This window comes from Mastigoproctus giganteus, chromosome 6, assembly GCF_048544385.1.
Source record: "Mastigoproctus giganteus isolate SK-2022 chromosome 6, ASM4854438v1, whole genome shotgun sequence".
NCBI lineage: Eukaryota > Metazoa > Arthropoda > Arachnida > Uropygi > Thelyphonidae > Mastigoproctus > Mastigoproctus giganteus.
The window spans coordinates 117761198-117782563 of NC_143580.1; the positions used below are offsets into that span (position 1 = coordinate 117761198).

Here is a 21366-nt window from a genome sequence, read left to right on the forward strand (position 1 = left end):
TCTTGGCTAAATGCATGTTTATTTATGCATAAGTAAACTCCTTCAATAATAGTATTATTATTATAATGTTAATATTAAGCTTTTGACTCAGTCCCGGGGAAGTTGTTGTTGTATGGTTTTAGGAGCATCAGCAACTAAGGTCATATTGCTCCGTACATATTGTCCGTAAATTGCGTGTATTCCGAGGTCGATTTTCCGTTTGCTGGAAGAAAAACCCGAGTTTCCTTCCGTAAACTCGGGTTTTTCTTCCAGCTACCTTCTCCTGAGACCGGCTACCTAACTCAGCCACGTTATGAAAAAGGCCTATAAAAATTCCTCGTCATCGACGGGAGAATCGAACTTGGTCTTTTCCACCCGATGTGGGGCGGACCGTGATGCTAGCAAGTGTGCTACACACGAGGGCTCCCGGAGAATATGTTGCATTATTATTACTAATTTCAATTTTCCTTAGAAAGTTTCTTAAATGAATGATGAAAATATCCTTAACTCGCTGCAGGAGTGGAGGCAAAGTGTTGTGAGTAAAGCTTCAGACTAGGATAGCGTTAGACGTTGAGTCGCACTGTCTGGCGCTGGAAATCCTGTTATTCCGGATTGTCTTAAATTACATTGACAAAGGGATATAGAGTGTGCTGCAAAAGTTTCAGGTAATGCGAATATTAAGAGGCAAATGCTGTTTCAGAACGACTTAAATATTTTTCTGCGACATTCGAGTTAGTGGCGGATTTGTACAAATGCGCCACTTATCCGACATGTGCTGCAAATTTCAGGGTTTCTATTCGGAGTTTAACACTATGAAGATCTGACAGATAATAATAAGATTCTTTATTAACATAAATTTTATACAATAGTCATTCCTTACACAGAAAGCCAGAGGAATTTACAATTTGTTGTTTATACAAGTAATTTTGTTTTATAAAATAAACAAATAAAATAATAATAATAACTAAATAATAATTAATAGATCAAAGCAAAGATGATAATCACAATGTAAAAATGAAGTAGTAATTACAGCGAAAAAGGACTACAAATTACAGCAAAAAAAGGACTACAAGTTGAGCAGAACATGAAATGACATCGGTTAACTAACTAGGATCGGCACTTACACAAATGTCCTTTACAAACAGCAAGATAGGACAAGATGCCATCGCGATATGCCTTTTCTATAGTCCACAGGTCGATGTCGATCGAGTTGAGAGTGTCCAGAGTCACATTAGGGAAGTGTCTCTTGAAATTGTGTAACTGCTGGAGCTTTGAGCACGAGAAGGGGGTACTACGGAGATGTTTGCCTGGCAAACGCCAACCAACCGTGTTCCAGATGTTGATGTGATCCTGCTTAGCTGAGCACAGATGAAGGAATGCTTTTATTTTTAGTACATGGGCTCTGTGGACTATGGGCATATATTGCAGGTTGCAGCAGAGAGTAGATTTAGATGTTGTGTAGATCTGGTGCGACCACAAGTTGGCCCACTTCAGCACCCAGAATTCGAGGCCCCAGAGTTTCCTGAGGCTGGTGAGTGGTGCCGCCGACCAAACTTCTACGGCATAGGAGAGTACACTACAGAAGTAAGTTGCGAGGTATTTCTTGATTATTTGTTTATCGTGCGTTTTGCACAGATCAATTTTCATTCCCCAGAACGCTCTCAGGGCTTTGGAATACTGAGCTTGGATTTGTTTTTTTATAGGTGAGGTTGGCATCAAGGATTACTCTTAGGAATTTCACACTGTCTGTGGGAGTCAGAACATTTCCTGCCAGTTCCGGAAGTAGAGAAGATGCAATATCAGTAGAAGTCATCCGACTTGGCGTAAAGATGAGATAGTTTGACTTCTCTGGATTGACTGACAGGCCAAAAAATTTGGCATACTTACAGAATGTATTTAGGTAGCTGTTTACAGATTCAGAGGCGGTTTGTCTTTCTTGTGAATCACCAACATGGCGTTTGCATGGCAAGTAGCAAACAATATCATCAGCATACGATAGGAAAGCTGGAATTTGATCCATTAGTGGAACGAATATTGCTGCAAATACAAGGCTGAGAGAGAACCACCTTGTGGATCCCTACTTCGACGCTTTTAGTGACTGTAATGCCATCGCCTTTGAAGTGAAGCATTCTCCTAGATAGCAAATTATTGAGGATCTCGAGCATATTTCCGGATATCCCGTAGAATCTCTCAAGTAAGGCAAGAAGGGGTGTTATTTGGACTGAGTCGAAAACAGATTTCATGTCCAGAAAAATGGTGTGAAGATCTTCGTTGTCATTCCAGGCGCGAAGTATTTTCTGTGATAATGACTGTAGGCAGGTTACAGTAGATCTATTAGGCATGGCATAATGGGTATGTTCTGGCCTATGCGCAAAGATTGCGAGTGCTACATCATTATAGATGCACTTCTCGAGGCATTTTAGGAAGGGAGAGGTAATTGATATTGGCCTGAAGTCAGCCGGTCTTTTCGCACGAGGCTTTTTCAGAACTGCCACTACTCTGTATGATAACCAGCTTGAAGGCACCTGTGCAAATTTGAGTACAGTACTTTGTTGTAGAGTTGAGTGAGCTCTTTGCTGATGAAATAAGAAGCAATTTTTAGACTAAAAAGAGGTATTGCGTCAATTCCTATGGTGGACTTGTCAGGTAGTGAATTTATTATTTTTATTAGTTGTTCTTCGGAAATTTCTGTATTACTAGAAGGTGAAGAAACGTTAAACGCTTCGTTCCAAGGATATGCTTCGGACACACGGTGATCTCGCTTAAAACGCAGCACATGCTCACACCATTCCTGGACATCTAAAGATAGAGGGGTGCAACACACGTTTTCCCCTGGATAGCCGGCCGTTCATGAAATTGTTTACTCTTCTGGAAATCCATCCTTGTTTTGGAAAATTTGGCGTATGACTCTAGTGAAGGCGACTTCTTGTAAGAGGCATGGGCTGCCTGTTTTTCCCTATATAATAATGGGAAGGCTGGCTTACCTCCTAGCGGCGTCTAAAGGCAACGTGGGATTCCATTAGGAGTCCTGCGGCCAAAAGCCAGACCACAACAACAGAATCCAACATAATACTTCTCACATACAACACACAATACTTTCGTCTGGCTTTTCCAGAAGTATACAGAGTAATGTATATTTCACAAGAGTATTTATGGTGCAGTTGTGGGAAACGTCGGTGGCGCCCCCTCCCCAAACACTATGTACATACACTATGAAGTCTGACGGATAGCACAGTGATATAGTCACCGTCCTCCACAAACCGGATGGAAAAAGCCTGGGTGGGTGAATTCCGTCGATGACGGAGGAATTTTTATGGAATTATTTCACTCCAGGCTGAGTTAGTCGGTTTCAGGCGTAGATAGCAAGGTTCACTCTTCCCCCCCCAGGTAAAACTGGGGTTTTTCGTCCAGCAAAGCAGGCAAATCGGCCAGAGAAAGACACAATTTACAGACAATACAGAGGGTAGTTGAAAGTTACTTTCGATATGACCCTAATATAATACAGTAGTTTAGTTCACGCACTATGAAGTTTAGCGAGTCATCGCGGCTAGCACAGTAATTATAATCAAGTCCTCATCAGACAGCGCCGCCTCCGTAGCCAGGTGGGAAGAAGCAGCAGTGCGTAGCACACGCTTCTTGATTAGACCGGGGTTCGAGCCCGTCACCACCAAATACGGAGGATGCGGAAAGGTCAAGGGAATGACCACCCGCATATTCCCGGAGCAATATGACCTTAGTTGCTAATGCTCCTAAAAAAAAAAAAAAAAAAAACCAAACCAAATCATCAGACAGCGAGGAAAAGGCCTGCGTTCGAATCCTATCAATGATGCGAGAAACTATGAGCTCTTTTCACTCTCTGAGACGGACTAACTCTGGCTGAGTTAGTCCGTCTCAGACGAGAACAGAAAGTTTCTTTTTTTCTCTTGGTAAACTAGGGTTTTTCGTCCGGAAAAACAGAAAATCCGAACAGACAACGCATGCAATTTATAGACATAATACACACGGGTAGATGAAGAAATTCTCGGATAGCTCTAATATGATAGGTTTTTATTTATTTATTTTTATAACAAAACATGTGGACATGTGTATATGTAAGGGCGGCACCTAGAACGTTTGTTCAACTCCGCCTCGTATCTCTGTGAAGAACAGTATCACTACAGATGGGCCAGATGTGTGTGACGTCGGTTTGTGTGTATTATGTGTGTGTTCTGTTGTTCTGTTCTGGCCTCTTGGCTACCCAGAAGCATCAGTCACCTGGATAGATGATTCTGGGTACTCGTCCACACCACGGGAAGGTGGGCCAGTCCCAGTAAAACACGTACCGTCTCGAAAGAGACTCTGACCCACCTGCTGTTGTCAGCAGATGGGCCAGGAACCTGCTGTTGTCAGCAGATGGCCCATTCCAGAGGGAAGAGAGGAGAGAAAAAAAAAAAAAAAAAAACTACCCGTGGTGCAAGTTGTAAAAAAAAAAAAAATAATAATAATAATAATAATAAAAGTAATCCATTGTAATATATTATAATAATACAGTAATATATTTATGTATGAGAAAAAAAGAAATAAATAAAATAAAATAAGAATTGATAGTATGGCAAATTTAGCAAAAAGAAATAAAAAAAAAAAAATTTAACAAAATTTTAATAAAAAAAAAATAATAAAATAAAATTTAAAAAAAATAATAAAAAAATAAAAAAAATAAATAATAAAATAAAAATAAAATAAAATAAAATAAAAATTGATAGTATGGCAAATTTAGCAAAAAATAAATAAATAAGAATAAAGTAAAATAAAGAAAAAAAAAAAATTAGAATTTAGCCTTTCCCTTCACAAGAGTGAAATCTAGACTGCAGAATTGCTTATCTGGTTTTGATTGGCATACAAGGTCTTTCGCCGGGTAAAGATGCCGGATGCAAAGGCCTGCAGGGAGGAAAGATTGTCTGGAGTCTGGATTAGTTGATCCACGTTGGTTGGGGAGAAGTTCAGAATTTTTATCCGAAGTTGATCTCTGAGATCCTCATACAGGTCACAGTCAAAAAGAAGGTGGTACCAGTTTTCCTTGCCTCCACAAAAGCATAGGTCGGTAGCGAGAAGCCCCAGTTGGTGCAGCTTTTCATTCAGGGAGCCGTGGCTAGTCACCAAGAAGGACGTTTCAAGGCTGAGAGAGAACCAGGATCTTGTAGTTTTAGTCATCGCAAACTTTACCTCGGGGAGGAATCTTTTGGTTACTGCGCCTTGTGGCGACGTATTCCACCTGGTTTGCCAGATGTTGATCAGTTCATTGTAACATCTTGATTTTTCACGTTTATCATCTGCAGTGAGATTAGGCTCAATATCCAGAATACAGGTTGGTATTTTTTTTCTGATTCTGAAGCAGAGCCCACGGAAGATTGTAAACAAATCAAGCGGGAGAGTTCCCGCAATTACCTGAATAGCTGCCGTGGAGACAGTCCTGCATATACGGTGAGTGGCCAGAATCATTCCTCTTTGGATGGAGTTCAGTTTGTTTCTCATTTTTATGATAACTGCACGGTGGAACCACACTCCGGCAGCATAAGTTACAATGGGTAGGAATACTGCTTTGTAGTATAGCGATAACGTTCTCTTAGACAAACCCCAATCACTTCGAGAGACTCTGAGGATGGAGGCAGAAAAACCTTTAACTTTGGTGCTGAGGTGTGGGAAGAAGCAGAGTTTGTGGTCTATAGTGACTCCTAGGACCCTTGCTTGCGTAACTAAAGGCAGTTGCACACCAGAGATCTTGATTTGCGGGGGTCTCCGCAGGTCAAGCTTGTTCTTGAAGATCATCATTTTGGATTTAGTTGGATTTATGTGCAGCTTGTTTAACCTGGTCCAGATGGAGAGATTGGACAAAACGTGCTGAGCATTAGCTTCCAGAGCAGAGCGTGAGTTTCCAGACACGATAATGGTGAGATCGTCCGCAAATGCTACAATTTTTGTGTTGTCAAAGGAGTTACCAAGCCAATTTTGGAGAACCATGTTCCAGACCAGAGGCCCCAGGACAGAGCCCTGAGGACAACCCCGGTAGACAGGCCTTGTGATCTGAAGAAATTTTGATTTAACTACTACAGAACGCTCTGAAAAGTAGTTCTGGAACAGCTTGTATAAATTGGAAGGGCATCTGGCGGCACGGAGACGTTCAAGGGCACTTTCCCACCATACAGTGTTTTGTTTTATAACAAAAGGAGATTTTGTCCTCGGAGGTAGCACAGTGGTTATAATCGCAGTCATTCTCACACTGTGTGAAAAAGGTCCAGGTTCGATGACCCGCCAGTGAGCGAAGGGCTTTGATGGGCTTCTTTCGCTCCGTGGCCGAGGTTGTCTGTCTCAGGAAAACAGCAAGTTTTTTTGTTTTTTTTTCTCTTCCAGAAACTCTGGCGGATTTGACTGTTTTGCTGGATTTTTGCACAGCAAAACAGTCAATCCGACCAGAAAACAGGAATAATAAATATTAATTTATTGCAAATACAGCACAAGCCCATCACAACACATGGCTAGGGGCAGATAATAATACAAAGGAAATAACATAAAATAATCGAATAAATGTACATAGCAGATTTCATATAAACATTAACAATGACTAGGAATTATACTTATGAATTAAAAAAGATTTTGCAGAACAGGACATTTGGCTTTCAGTTGCAGTTACTGGGTTGGAGGCAGAGTGCTGTTTTTATTTCCCTTCATTTTATCGTATATCTGACTCCTGTAGACTTCAGAGTTGATTAACCTGTTGCAATCAATGTTGTGATGATTTATGAGGTGAAGGAATACATTGGGGAACATTCTGTCCATTTTTTTTGAGCCTGGAGAGGTTGGATTTGAATTGCTGGTTTCTTGAATTTTCCCTGTTGGGAGCAGCTATTATATTGGCTAAGTTTGATGAATCGCATGCGGAAGTGACTAACTTTGCAAGAAGCATAACTCCAGACTCGTTGATCATCTGTTGCAGAGGCTTTGTTTTTAGGTTTTCATAAAGCATCAGCAAAGCATTCAAAACACTGGGATTCATCAAACGGAACACATACAAGTTCAAAAGCTACAGATATGCGGTTATCCTCTATAAAACTATTGTTCTGCCAATCCTTGAATTCAGTTCACCCATCTGGAATCCTCACACAAAGACTTTAACTAACAAAATTGAAGCAGTCCAAAAAAACTTTATCCGTTACCTTACGTACCGCAATCCTCTATTCTATCACTCAGTGTATTATGAATCGTTGTGTGATTACTTTCATCTGAGGCCTCTGTGCACTAGAAGAGTTACTGCTGACATCGCCCTTCTAGCCAAAATAATCACTGGAATTTACGAAGCATCTGATATCCTGAGTAAAATAAACTTCAATGCTCCCTGTAGACAAGTCAGGAACCTTACACCGTTTCGCCTTGACTCTGCCAACACGGACTTAATGAAGTTCAGTCCACTGAACAGAATCAGCAAATCAGCAAATGACTCTCGCATTGACTTCTTTGACAACTCCCAATCACTGATGAACTCCATCCACAAGTTTGCCTCTTCACTTAAACTGCAAAGTGACTAGCTCACACCTAATTATTGTAGCTTATTATTTGTTATATTATTTTTCTATTCTCTAACGGATTAATTATTACTTGTTATACCGGTAACTTAACTTAATACAATCCTCTTTTGTACATATGCTTTTATTGTTTGAATCTATATCAATGTTTATCGTCCTGTTGGATTTCATATCATTGTTATTATGTTTATTGATCTGATCTCAGATACACTGTTAATGGTTACCTGTTGTGTATCTTGTTATTAATAAAATAAAATAAAATAAAATAAAAATAAAATAAAGCTGTTACCTGGATATTGATGGAAAAAGGAAGCTTACTATTGAGCCATCTAAGAACCCAATATTCTAAGGCAAGAAATTTCTTGACGGTTACTTGAGGAGCACCAGACCAGATTTCGGAAGCATAGGACAGAATGGAAAAGATGCATCTTTGAACATGCTTAATGACTGTTTTTCTGTCTTGAATCGCCGCTGTTTCTTGTTTGATAAACCATTTTGCTTTTTGAATTTTTTCAGCAACATATAAATAGTGGGCATTAAAGGAGAGATTTTTTTTTTTTTTTATCAAAAACAACTTCAATGTCTTTGTGAGCATTAAATTTGGGATTGGGACATCTGCAATTTTTATTTCTGTGTGGTTGGGTTTCTGAAGGGAATAAGTAATTTGGGCAGATTTGCTTGCATTTATAGTCAGATTGAGCTCTTTCAGATACTTGATGATTTCACAAATCTGTGAATTTGCATCATTGATAACTTTGCGAATATCATCACTGGCTTCGAAGATTACAAATAACTTTAAATCATCGGCATATGCCAGTAGATTTGAATTTTTTTTTAGAAGTGGTTGAAGAGATGCTGCAAATATAGTACTGGAGAGAACGGCTCCCTGAGGAATGCCTGTTGAGGTTGTAACGAGAATATTGTCAGTACTAGTGGGGAAGAGGAGAAGTCTGGGATTTAGGCTTTATTGAAGATAGGAAATAATCATTGTGTCAACGAGAAAATGATTTTTTTTTAGTATTTCAAAAGCTTTTTTGAGATGTGTGTTGTCGAAAGCACTTTTGATGTCAAAGTAAAATACAATCGCATTGTGCCTTATCTTGAAACGCAGTTTGGATGCGCACAATGGTGTCAGCTAGGCTTATTGTTGTGGAGCGCTCTCTAGGACCAAAATGCATGTTGATAGGTACATTAGTGAAGATTGCATGTTGAAGATATGGGAGCATGATTTTTTTCAATAATTTTAGTATTTATTGACGAAACAGCAATTGGTCGACGGCCGGGATGGTTATTACTGAAAGCTTTTTTTAGGAATCAGCGTAATCCTGAAAGTTTTCCATTGCCTTGGAAGGAATGGCTGGGAAATGCACCTGGAAGTGATATGCACTAACGAATCAATGATGTATACGCTGGACAATCTAATAATAAGACAAGGGATGCCGTCAGGACCTTCACTACTATCAGAGCGTAATTGGTTAACCGCATGCTGAACTGTATTCTTGTTCACAAGTTGGTTAATTAGCGGGGCTTGACCCGGAGACATATCATGTTGCACGCTATCTGCTTGTTCATAAGAATTAAATGGCGCCTCCGTAGCCAGGTGGGAAGGGGCAGCAGTGCGTAGCACACGCTTCTTGATTAGAGCGGGGTTCGAGCCCGTCACCACCAAATACGGAGAACGTGGAAAGGTCAGCGAATGACCACCGCATATCCCTGAGCAATATGGCCGTAGTTGCTAATGCTCCTAAAAAAAATAAGAAAAAAATAAGAATTAAATGCTATAAATCTGTTTTGTATACCTTCAGTGCAAATGTCAGAATTGCTTGTTTCCATATTGCAGCTTATCCATTCAAAAACTAGATCATGCTGTAAGGTAGCTGTTGTTTTTGTAGAAAGCACTCTTTTATTGTACTTTAGCGTGGACATGAATTTTTGTATGACTGAATTTTTTTGAGTTGAAACAAAGCTCTGCTCTTTTTGTATTTTATGTGTGCTGATGAAGTGCCATATTTCTTTCACTGTCTGTGGTAGAAATTTGTAGGTATTTTTGCTTACTTTTAAAGTATGGTTTCAGGTGGGATTTGAACCAAGGTTTGGAGTGAGAAGATAATTCTAACAAGTTTGGATGCCGACTCTGTTTTCAGTTGATTCAGCTGTTTTATAAGAAGAAAGGTGCCGTCCTGTATAGGAATATTTTTGAGAGAATCACGTGGGTAGTATTTTAAGAGCTACAAAAACTTTCCTTTCTGAAGGAATTTTATTGATGATATTCTTTTGGTGATTTCCTGAGTAGGGCGAGGATTCCCGCAGCAAATTGTTGCTTTTAGTTCTATACTTCTGTAGTCAGATTTAAATGTAATGTTGCTGCTAAGTTTTTCTTGCATTGTAAAATTAGAGTATACAAGATCAAGAGCTTGATTACCTCTTGTAGCAGGGACGTTGATTTTTTTTGGCTTCTAGAACTAAAAATGAGTCGGACAGCAACTTCATTTGTAAATTATATTTGGGCAGGGGAAGGTTAAAGTCGCCCATTATAATGACGTTAGTTTGAGGCTTAAGAACAGTAGTGATCCAGGTTATTACTTCATTAATGATGTCATCAGTAGGTCCAGGCGGAATATATATATTATAAATTTGAAGCAGAGAATCTTTAACTTGGATTAGTAGTGAAAGGGAAATTCCCTCAAAGTTGAAGGTATTAGAGTTGTATGTGTTCAAAACGTTAATATTGGATTTTAAAATTATTACTGTTCCACCACCTCTACGATTAAATCTTGATGTCAGTGTATGGCGTGTAGCTGAGATTCTTCGGCAGTGGGAAAACATCCTGTAGAGATTCCTGCATCCACGTTTCAACTAAACATATCATGTCATGAAATTCTTCAACCATTAATGGTAATAGTATTCGCCATATAGTGCAAGGAAGCCACAGGCTTTTGCTATGCTGGCAAAAAAAAAAAAAAAAAACAACCAAGTAGATAAGAAAATAAGTTGTATGTTTCCCTCCTCACACAGGTGACTATCCAGTTGACCTCTGAATTTATTCGAACTGTCAGCCTCAACTACCTGCGAAGGTAACTTGTTCCAGCAATCAACGACTAGCTGGCTAAAAGAAACCTTTCTCCAATCTAATTTAAACCTAGAGACCTGTAGTTTGAATCTATGACCCCCTAGAGTTCTGGAATTCTTTATAACAGTGAGAATTCCACCCTTCATTTATCTCAGTAATCCCTCTCAGAGCCTTGTAAACCTCAATCAAGTCACCTCTGAGGTGCCTGGTTGCCAAGCTCTGAAGCGCGCATAATCGTGGCTTGGTGTATTGTGTCTTTCCTCATACGGTCGTCCTTCTGGCGATCTGACCATTCCAGTTGCCCGTCTTTGGTCCCTTTCAAGAAACGCAAGTCTTTTTTCAGATGAGGTCTCCATACTTGAACACAGTATTCCGAATGTGGTCTTATAATTGCCTTATACAGTGGGATTAAGACTTCCTACTGGATAACGTTGATAAATTATCGATAGGACTGCATAGGCTTTCCTGGTTGTTGTTGTTGTTATTTGGTTTTTAGGAGCATTAGCAACTAAGGCCATATTGCTCCGGGATATGCGGTGGTCATTTCCTGACCTTTCCGCATCCTCCGTATTTGGTGGTGACGGGCTCGAACCCCGGTCTAATCAAGAAACATGTGCTACGCACTGCTGCTCCTTCCCACCTGGCTACGGAGGCGCCTCCTGGTTGTCTGTTTAAACTGTTCAGAAAACTTCATATCTGCACGTATTTTAACTCCCAGATCCCTTTCCTCCTCCACTGTTTATAATTCAACCCCATGAAGTGTATAATTTATTTGTGGGTTGCTATTCCCCATTTAGCAGCACTGATGATTAACGACTCTACCAATCTTGACGTCATCTGCAAATTTTGGCATCGCACCTATCCCTACGTCGATGATATTTATGATAATGAGAAACGGCAGTGGTCCAAGAACCGATCCCTGAGGGACCCCACTCCTGACTTTACACCATTATGAAGAATACCCATTAATTACAACCCTCTGTCTTCTGTCCTGCAGCCACCTAGCAACCCATCTTAGAATCTCACCAGTAATTGCAACCTGTTAAAGCTTATACAGTAATTTCTCATGAAGGACCGAGTCAAATGCTTAGCTAAAATTCAAATAAACTGTTGAAATTATTCCCGAAATCCAACTCATGAGTAACTGTTTCAAAATAGCCTACTAAGTTAGTTAAGCATGATTTTTCCTCAAGAAAGCCATGTTATGTGTCCTTCAGAATGTCATATCTATCATGTCCATGAATTGCACTCTTAATCATTGTCTCTAAGATTTTTCCTACAACGAAGTCAGACTAGGGATTTACTTAAGGATGTAACTACGATCAATGGTAAAGGGAAGGGTTTTCGCTTTCGTAAAAGGTGACTAGAATGGTTTCACTCAATTTTTAAATTCTATACAGTTCAAGCACTTTACCAAAAACAAATTATACATGGAAAGCATTCAGGGGAAACAATCACAGACGCAACTAGGCTTTTCATAACAACTAAGAAATATAGTTCGAGGTTTAAACCTAAATGTATGTCAGATGAATTACTTAGATGCGTGGCAGAAAAGAAAAATGCATGGTATGTACGAGGTGACAGAAGCCTGCGATAGATGTACACTAGTCTGTAATCAAGTCACAAAGGAAGTAAGCTAAGGCAGATTGCGAGAAATCTCTGGAAAAGACACCATCAAAGAATTCTATACTTATATTAACAATAGAAGAATGGGGTTAAATCACATTGGGCAACTTGATGTCCATGGTTTAACTGTTGATCCTACATCTGGCATTTCCTTCCCTAAAGCAAATCTTTAGAGAAGGAAATGCCAGAAATTTATCAAACTCTAATGGGGAGCTAAATGATTTTGTGATAACTGAAAGTGGAAGGGAAACGGGTTGAAGTTAACAAAAAAAAAAAAAAAAAAAAAGGTAGCTGGGGAGGATGGGATCTAAACAATTATATTTACAAAGGCAGAAATGGAGATAGTCAAACCATTAGACATAATTATGAGAGTATTATGGAGTCACTGGTTAAAGAAGTAATTCAGACACAACATGGGTTTGTGAATAAGAAATTGTCTGACCAATATGATTGCATACTATGATACAGCCACAAAGCAACTGGATGCAAAAAAAATAATTTTGATATCATGTACTTGGATTTTAGGAAAGCTTTTGATACTGTTGCACAGGGAAGACTGCTGAAAAAATTGGAGCAATATGGCATATTAAGGGCAAGAACTGATATGGATAAAGGGATGGTTCAATTGTAGAAGACAGAGTGGTTTTCAATGAACAATTCTCTTCATGGACTAATGTTATTAGTAGAGCCTTCCAGGGTTTGGTGCTGGGTCCATTATTGTTTTCTATATCTATCAATTATACTGCTAAGGTATATCAGGCTATTTATGTTTGAAGATGATACAAGGTCGGCAGGAGCGGTTAAAGGCAGCAATGGAGGTATGCTACTTCAACAAGAGCTAGAAAATTTAGGCAGATGAGCAGAGAAATGGCAATCGAAATTTAATATTGACAAATGCAAAGTACTGCATATGAGTAGCAATTACTCCAGAGTAACGTACTAACTGTGTAATACTACACTCAGGCTAGTGGAAAATGAAAAAGACCTGGGGGTAACTGTGCAGTCAGATATGAAGTTCTCGAAGCGCAGAGAGGCTTCCAGGAAAGCTCATGGGATTTTGTTAATGATATACAGGAGTAAGGATGATTATTCCATTGTATCATGCAATGGTTAGGTCAGATCTTGAGTACTGCATTGGAGGCCGCATTTTTGGAAGAATGTAGAGCTGTAGAGACGGGGTACAGAGAAGGACAACGAGATTGTGAGGGGAACAAAATAATGCTCTTACCAAGAAAAGCTTCAGTTCCGCAAATTGCAATAGGGAGACTAGGCACCTGTACGTGATCTGATTGGTTGTTTAAGGCTTTGAATGGATTGAGCAAGCTCAATGCTGATGAGATTCTTCCTCTTGTTCAGACTACAAACATGGTGAGGCATAAATCAAGGAGGAACTAGACAAACTATTGGATGGAATGGCTAGTGAAATGTTTTCGTTTTTTTTTTTTTTTGCTGATGCTGTATAAGCTTGCTTTCTTGATCATTTTTTTCCTTTAGCCAGCGGGTAGTTGATTGCTGGAACAAACTTCCATCTGTCGTATTAGAAGTTGATAGCTTAAATAAATTCAAGCATGAATTGGACAAACGTTTAGAGGGAATGGATGTGTGAAATTGTTTTTCTTTTTTTCTTTTTTGATGATATACGCTTGCTTTCTTGCATCACAGGCCTCTACTACTATAGAGGCATTTGCTACTACTAATATCTCTTAAAGAACACGCTTTGGTCAGGTGGCGCCATTTTTTTTACCTTTAAGTCGTCATTAATGACGACTTCACAAAAAATAACCATTATTGGGGATTACATGATCTGCAGAAAACAGAGGAGAAAAGGCAAAGCAATTCCTAAGTGGCAATGTATAGGATGGTATTTATTAAAAAAAAAAAAAAAAAAATGGGTCCATTCATTTTAATAGGCGCAATGACTTCAGAAAATACTTCTCTATGCCTCAGAATTTTATTTTTCCTAAAGTCATACGTTGTCTAACCCCGCAGAAAATGATCATCATGTAGAACGGCGCTCTGGCCTCAGCCAGCCTTAATATTCCTATGCAAAATTGGTTCCACGTTAATTTCCCTAACAGAGCAATTGGCATGACAATCGGTCCTATAATCAGTACTGATTTAATCCTTTCAGATTTTTTCTTTTGGTATTAGGCTAAAGAAAAAATTCACAAGTAAAAGCAAAGAACTTTTAATAAATCTTGATTGCAGTGCAAGATTTATTATGCCCAATGGCCAAGGGTTTTACATTCAGAAAAGGGGGAAAAAAGCCGATAGAGGAGTCACATCGAAATCAAGGGTCTCTAGGCTTCTGGTGTAAGATTGTCAAATATTATGTGTAAGGGTTTTGAGTTTAAGATTATGTGTTAAGATGCATTAAACATACTGTCTTGCATAATTTAGAGAAGTAGACAATTAAAGAGAACAATTACAGCATAAATTAGAATACAACATAAGAAATAACCAAAACAGAAATTATATAAATTCGGCCCTGGAAAGATTGTGCAAGGCTCAAGGGTTAGAATTTTTTTCAGCCTGGACTGTACTTGTTAACAGGAGAGATTGCTTCTACAGGGATGGAATACACTTAAATAGAAAGGGTGCAAGAATATTTGCTGATGCTATCGAGGCAGTGTTAGGTGGGTCGGAAAACTGCTAGCTTGGGGGGAGACAAAGACCAATAGTTTGACAGTAGCCACTGGCAAAGGTGAAAGAGATTCTTGCACTGCTTCTATTAGAATGAGCAGAAGCCTGAAAAACAAGATGCCTGGTATTTCAGAGACTGCTGGGAGCCATTGCGGTACAAGTAAACACATGGGTTGTGTTAGGGTAGCTAAGAATAGAAACAGGTGCAGGTATACTTGCGTGTACACCAATGTTAGGAGTTTAGTAAATAAATTTGATGAATTTGAGGTATTGCTCAAAACATCCAAGGCAGATATTGTTGGGATATCAGAGACGTGGTGTCACACAGATATAAGGGATGCAGAACTGCAATTTGGGGAGTACAACATCTACAGAAAGGATAGACAGGATAGGAAGGGGGGAGGGGTTATGCTATTAGTTAAGAAACACATAAAAACCAAGGAAGTGAAGCCAGTCGACATCGCTGGACAGTACAGTGTTGAGTCAGTTTGGTGTGACATAAACATTGGGAGATCAAAATTGAGAGTAGAAGTGTGCTATAGGCCTAATGACTCTGATGAGTATAATAAGGAACCATACAGGGAAATAGAGTGGGCCAGTAAATCAGAGAGTCTTATAATGGGAGATTTTAATTTCCCAGATATTGGCTGGAATTTGGGGGCTGGTTACCCACACACTAGCAGGGCTTTTGTGGATTTATTGGATGATTGTTTTCTACATCAGCATGTTCGGGAGGCAACTAGAGGGAGTAATACTCTTGATTTGATTATCAGCAGTGATTCTTCATGCATTAAGAATCTGCAGATAAATGAACCACTAGGTGGCAGTGATCACAGTGTGCTGAAGTGGGATTTACTCAAAGAGGTAACTACCATTAGGGGTAAAGGGAAGGGTTATTGCTTCCGTAAAGGCGACTACGATGGACTGAGACAGTATTTAAATTCTATACAGTGGGACCAACTGATGATGTTACCAACAGCAAATTCAAAATGGGAAGCATTCAAAGAACTTATCTTGGAAGCTACTAGGCTTTACATACCAACTAAGAAATATTGTTCAAGGTTTAGGCCAAAATGGATGTCAGATGAACTAATGAGGCATATGGCAGAAAAGAAAAATGCATGGGATACATACAAATTAACACATGACACAGAAGCCTATGATAGATACAAGTTGATATGCAACCAAGTTACAAAGGAGGTTAGGCAGGCGAAGGCAGATTACGAGAAATCCTTGGCAAGGGATGCAAAGAAAAACAGCAAAGAGTTCTTTACTTATGTAAACTCTAGAAGGAAGGGGATGAATCAGATTGGTCCACTTGATATTGATGGGTCAACTGTTGATGATCCTGCTCAGGTAGCTAACAAACTAAATGAATATTTTGCATCGACATTCACACATGAGGAGTTATTCAGCAAGGGGAATGCCAGAGGTGTATTCAACTCTAGCAGTAAGCTACAGAATCTTGAAATAACTGGGAGTAAAATGGAGGAGAAACTGTTGAAGATAAACACAAGAAAGGCACCGGGGGTGGATGGGATCTATCCAGTTATATTAAAGGAGGCAGCAAAGGAAGTAAGCAAACCCTTAGCCATAATTATGATAGCTTCCTTGGACTCAGGGGAGGTACCCATAGACTGGAAATGTGCAAATGTGACCCCAATTCACAAAGGAGGATCAAAGGCTGACACAAGTAATTATAGACCTGTGAGCTTAACTTCTGTTCCAGGAAAATTAATGGAGGCACTGGTTAAAGAAGCACTGCAGGATCATTTAGACAAGACTTCAGTTATAGCTCAGACACAGCATGGTTTTGTTAAGGGGAAGTCTTGCCTGACCAACTTGATTGGATACTATGATGCAGTCACAAAAGAACTGGATGCAGGGAATAACTTTGATATTATATACTTGGATCTTAGAAAGGCTTTTGATACTGTTGCACATGGAAGACTGCTACACAAATTGGAGCAGTGTGACATTGGAGGCAAATTGCTGCTATGGATAAAGGGGTGGTTGAGGGGGAGAAGACAGAGAGTGGTAATCAATGGACACTGCTCATCGTGGACTGATGTTATTAGTGGAGTCCCTCAGGGCTCAGTGTTGGGTCCATTATTGTTTTCTGTATTTATAAATGATATTGATGATGGTATATCGGGCTTAATGTCCAAGTTTGCAGACGATACAAAGGTTGGCAGGGTTGTCAAGGACACTACTGACACTATGCTGCTGCAACAGGATCTGGAAAGGTTGAGCAGATGGGCTGAGAGGTGGCAAATGAAGTTTAACATTGACAAATGTAAAGTACTACACATGGGAAACAGCAACCCCAGAGCAACGTATCAACTCTGTGGTACTACACTGACAGTGGTAGAGAATGAAAGGGACTTGGGGGTGGTTGTGCAGGCAGATATGAAGTTCTCTGAGCAGTGCAGACGGGCTGCAAGAGTAGCTCATGGAGTATTGTCAATGATATACAGGAATTTTTCCAGCAGGGATAAGGAGGTGATTATTCCATTGTATAAGGCGATGGTCAGGCCACACCTAGAGTACTGTATACAGGTCTGGAGGCCTCATTTCAAGAAGGATGTAGAGCTGCTGGAACGAGTACAGAGAAGGGCAACAAGATTAGTGAATGGAACAAAGGGGTGCTCTTACGAAGAAAGGCTTAAGTTTTGCAAATTACAGTGTCTGGAGACTAGGCACCAGCGAGGTGATCTGATAGAGGTGTATAAACCCTTGAATGGTTTAAGCATGCTCAATGCTGATGGGATTCTTCCTCTAGCTCAGAAAAATCACCTGAGAGGGCATAAATTCAAATTGAGGAAAGACAGATGTAGGATAGACGTGCGGAAATTTGCCTTTAGCCAGCGGGTGGTTGGTTGGTGGAACAGACTTCCATCCCCTGTGGTGGAGGTTGATCGCCTAAATAAGTTTAAGGCTCAGCTTGACAGGTATTTTGAACGAACAGAGGGGTGAAGTGGAAGTGGGTTTTTTTTTGGCTGATGCTGCATAAGCTTGCTTTCTTGCATCAAATGCCTCTACTAATGCTAATGCTAAAATGCTATATAAAAATTTTGCAAAAGAAAAAGTATCAGCGGATGATGATATTTTTCAACTTGGATATCCAGTGATCATGATGATGTAAATCCTCTGCTGTACAAAGTGTAATCTGTAATAAAGTCACTGTAGATGACTTTTTTATTACAGATAAATTCACAGAAATCTGTATCCAGGTTCTGGACGGTCCGAACTATTGCGCTTGTTACGGAGAGAGGGAAGGCTCTGAGGGTTTGATGTGAGATCTTCCAGTGAAATATATCCCAGAAACCAGGAGAGTTGATGTAGTCTGTAATCAGTTTTATGGTGGTAGTCAGTCTTCTTTTTTCAACCTTTGATTTTATAGTTGCCTAATTGAGGGCTGCTGTAATGGTGGTAGTGTGCATGCCATCTGTGAAATTATGTTTGCGGGCAAGACACCAGATCATCCAATACTCGTTACACCGAAGGGTCTGGAAGCTGAAGATTGATCAGCTTCCGGATCAGAGATCCTAGATCTCTGAGATATACATGAATGAGGGTTTTTTGGAGAGAGTTTTGACTGAGAGATGTTATTGACAATGCCAGCACCACTGCTGAAATTTGATTACATGTAAAGTAAGTGGTATAATATTGTATAACACATTTGATTAAATTTGAAGTTTATGCTCCACAGAAGTCCAATAATGCCTTTTTTTAAAAATCAGATAGCGACTTTCGATCACCCTGAAGGCTGCAAATTCAGATACCATAATGTAACTGTCCATTTGATTTGACACATCTGCGATCTTCCAGACACAAAAACAGGAGCTGGGAATTCAATATCTCACAAGCTTATGATCAAAGAATCAATAAAAGCAAATCGTTTTCAACAGAATATAAACGATGCTCACAACCTGTGTAAAGAAAAAAAAAAAAAAACACAAGTAATAGGATAGAACTTTATTTTCAAGTTTCGGTTTTATTGACAGCAACAGCGATACAGATTAGGGTACACCTTGTTAACAACTTTGTCACTGACGTTATTACAAATGTTAGATTAGTGGTGACGCATTTAAAACTGCAACTGAATGATGGTGTTTGCATAAATTTTGTGATAACGCACGGACCGATACAGATTTTAAGTTCAGATAGTTATGGTTGAAGATTTTAATTATTTTAGGTGAATATTTTTTTCCTGGTTATAAATATATAGCTAGAAATTAGCAATAACGAATAACAGAAGATTATAAACTATGAATGATTGTTAGATAACAACATTCAGATAGGAATATATATATATATATCCGTGGATAAAGATACGTTATGCATTCTGAATGACGGACAAATGTGGTTATTTTGAACAGGAAGTTATGTTTCAGTTGAGAATGTGTAATTTCGTACCAGTTGCAGCACAGCGTGAATGTGGAACTGTTTGTCATACTAAGGATGTCATGTACGATCGCCGACAGAATAGCCGTTTCATCACTTGTTCGGAAAGGTCTGTCCTGCTGATAAGTGAAAAATGTATTAAATTCTTTCCAATTGGGTTTACAGTCAAGTGCAGAATCTCCAAACCAGAAGCTTAAGAACCAGATGTGTTCTTAAGCTCAAACCAGCTTAAGAATACATGCTCTGTTTCTAGAAACATAATACACACTGACCTAACCTACATTGAGGTTAACATCTCTGTTTTTGATTTTATAACAATAAAAAGATAGATTTAAGATTTTAATCAGTCAGGAAAATGGGGAGACACTGATGATATTGGAAATACAGTAACTTATCCATCTGATTATAGCGAAGGAGCAGCCGGGGGACAAATTTTTGTGAAATATTAAAGAAAATTATTTCAATTACTACATTTCTCCATCACAGGTATTGTACTTTGGTTCGTCATTGTCGTCTTACAAGAAAGAGCAGATTCTCGACATTAAGAACACATGATCAAGAAACATTCAGTAGTAGCATCTCAAGGGGCAATTATTAAAAACATAAGGTTTATTCGTAGCTACATTCATTCCCTTTCTACAAGAAAACAGTGACGTCATCTGTTATGCAGACAATTTAAAAATCTTCGCAAAAATCATTGCCAATGCCAACACGCTAATATCTAACGAGTCATCGGTTCGAAGTCTGCAAGCATATCTACATAGCTTTAACCTTAGAATCCACCCATCCAAATCATCTACAATGGTGGACTCACTGTAGAATTACCCCACTAAAGTCTCTGTATCTCTTAATACAGTAATCTGGAAATACTGGTAATCACAACCCTCACTGACCTAAGCTCACGTTTCATGCCCAAATAGTACAATTAACCAAAAAGTTTCGTCAACTCAGATGGACCACCAAACAACTATTGCTGCATCCAATACTTGTTAGAAACTAACGATCCAGTACTTGTCAAAAACTTGATTTATTCAGCCCGGCCACATATTTGTACCGAGTCTAGGAAAATTGATCGCCAGCAATTCACCGCCGCGTCAGTTTATCGCGTTTTACCGTCTAGAAGCAATGAGATGTGTTTGGTCAAATCATAAAAAGTTATTTTTTATTTAAGTTTCTGCCTTAAGCTATGATTAGCATATTTTTGGAATTCTATGAACTGTGAGGGAATAGTACGGAAATAAAAAAAAAAAAAACAATTGTATGGAAATATGTAATTTAATAGGTAGATTTTACATGTATCACAAAAATAGTAAACAAAATCCATTATTTGAACAATATAACAATTGGTTAATTTTAAACTAAACTAATTATAACATTAGGTATGTCATAGTACACCGCAAAAATTCAAAATGAATGTTTATGCAATCTTCAGAATCAGTCACGTTGGGATAATTAATTACTAAGAAACTGTAATATTTACAACACAGTATGTAAATTATTAATAAGAAATATTATCCGCTATACCTCTTAGATAATCAACAATATCAACCCCGTTCATCATATGCACTAACAAGCCTTTTAATTCGTTCATCACAATCGCGGTACTTCTTTTTTTTTTTGTTGCCCGTATCACTTCCACTTAAATATTGTTCAATGCGCATTTCGTTAATACTTTGTTCTTTTTTAATGCCATCGATACATTTCCAAATGTTGGGATGATAAGCAGCGACTTGTTCCTCAAATCCTCTATGCCACCCTTCAACAGAATTATTCGTTCTTGGTAATCCTTCTAGAACAAGCTGGCGTACGTTTCACATTTCATGGGAATACTTTGGTGGTCGACGAAGATGTCGTCTGGTTGGGCGTCCAATCCATGTATCCTCAAAATAATCAACTTCTTGCGATTCTGGAGGAAAACACCATGTTCACTCAATTGTTCAAAAACGCCCGTCACAATTGGAGTGGGCACAAATGCAATTGCTGCCAAAATTCGCATATTTAAAGCAAAATTAACATCAGTTTCATAACGTTGTTTCAATCCATTATTTTGAATGGAACGAAAAATACATTGTGAAAAGTGGAAAA

General features: G+C 39.0%; 1 protein-coding gene across 5 annotated transcripts in view; it reads right to left on the bottom strand.

The window, feature by feature from the left end:
- The window catches only part of LOC150084530 (uncharacterized), a 138110-nt gene that overhangs the window by 832 nt on the left and 115912 nt on the right, over positions 1-21366 (bottom strand). The window lies entirely within an intron of this gene.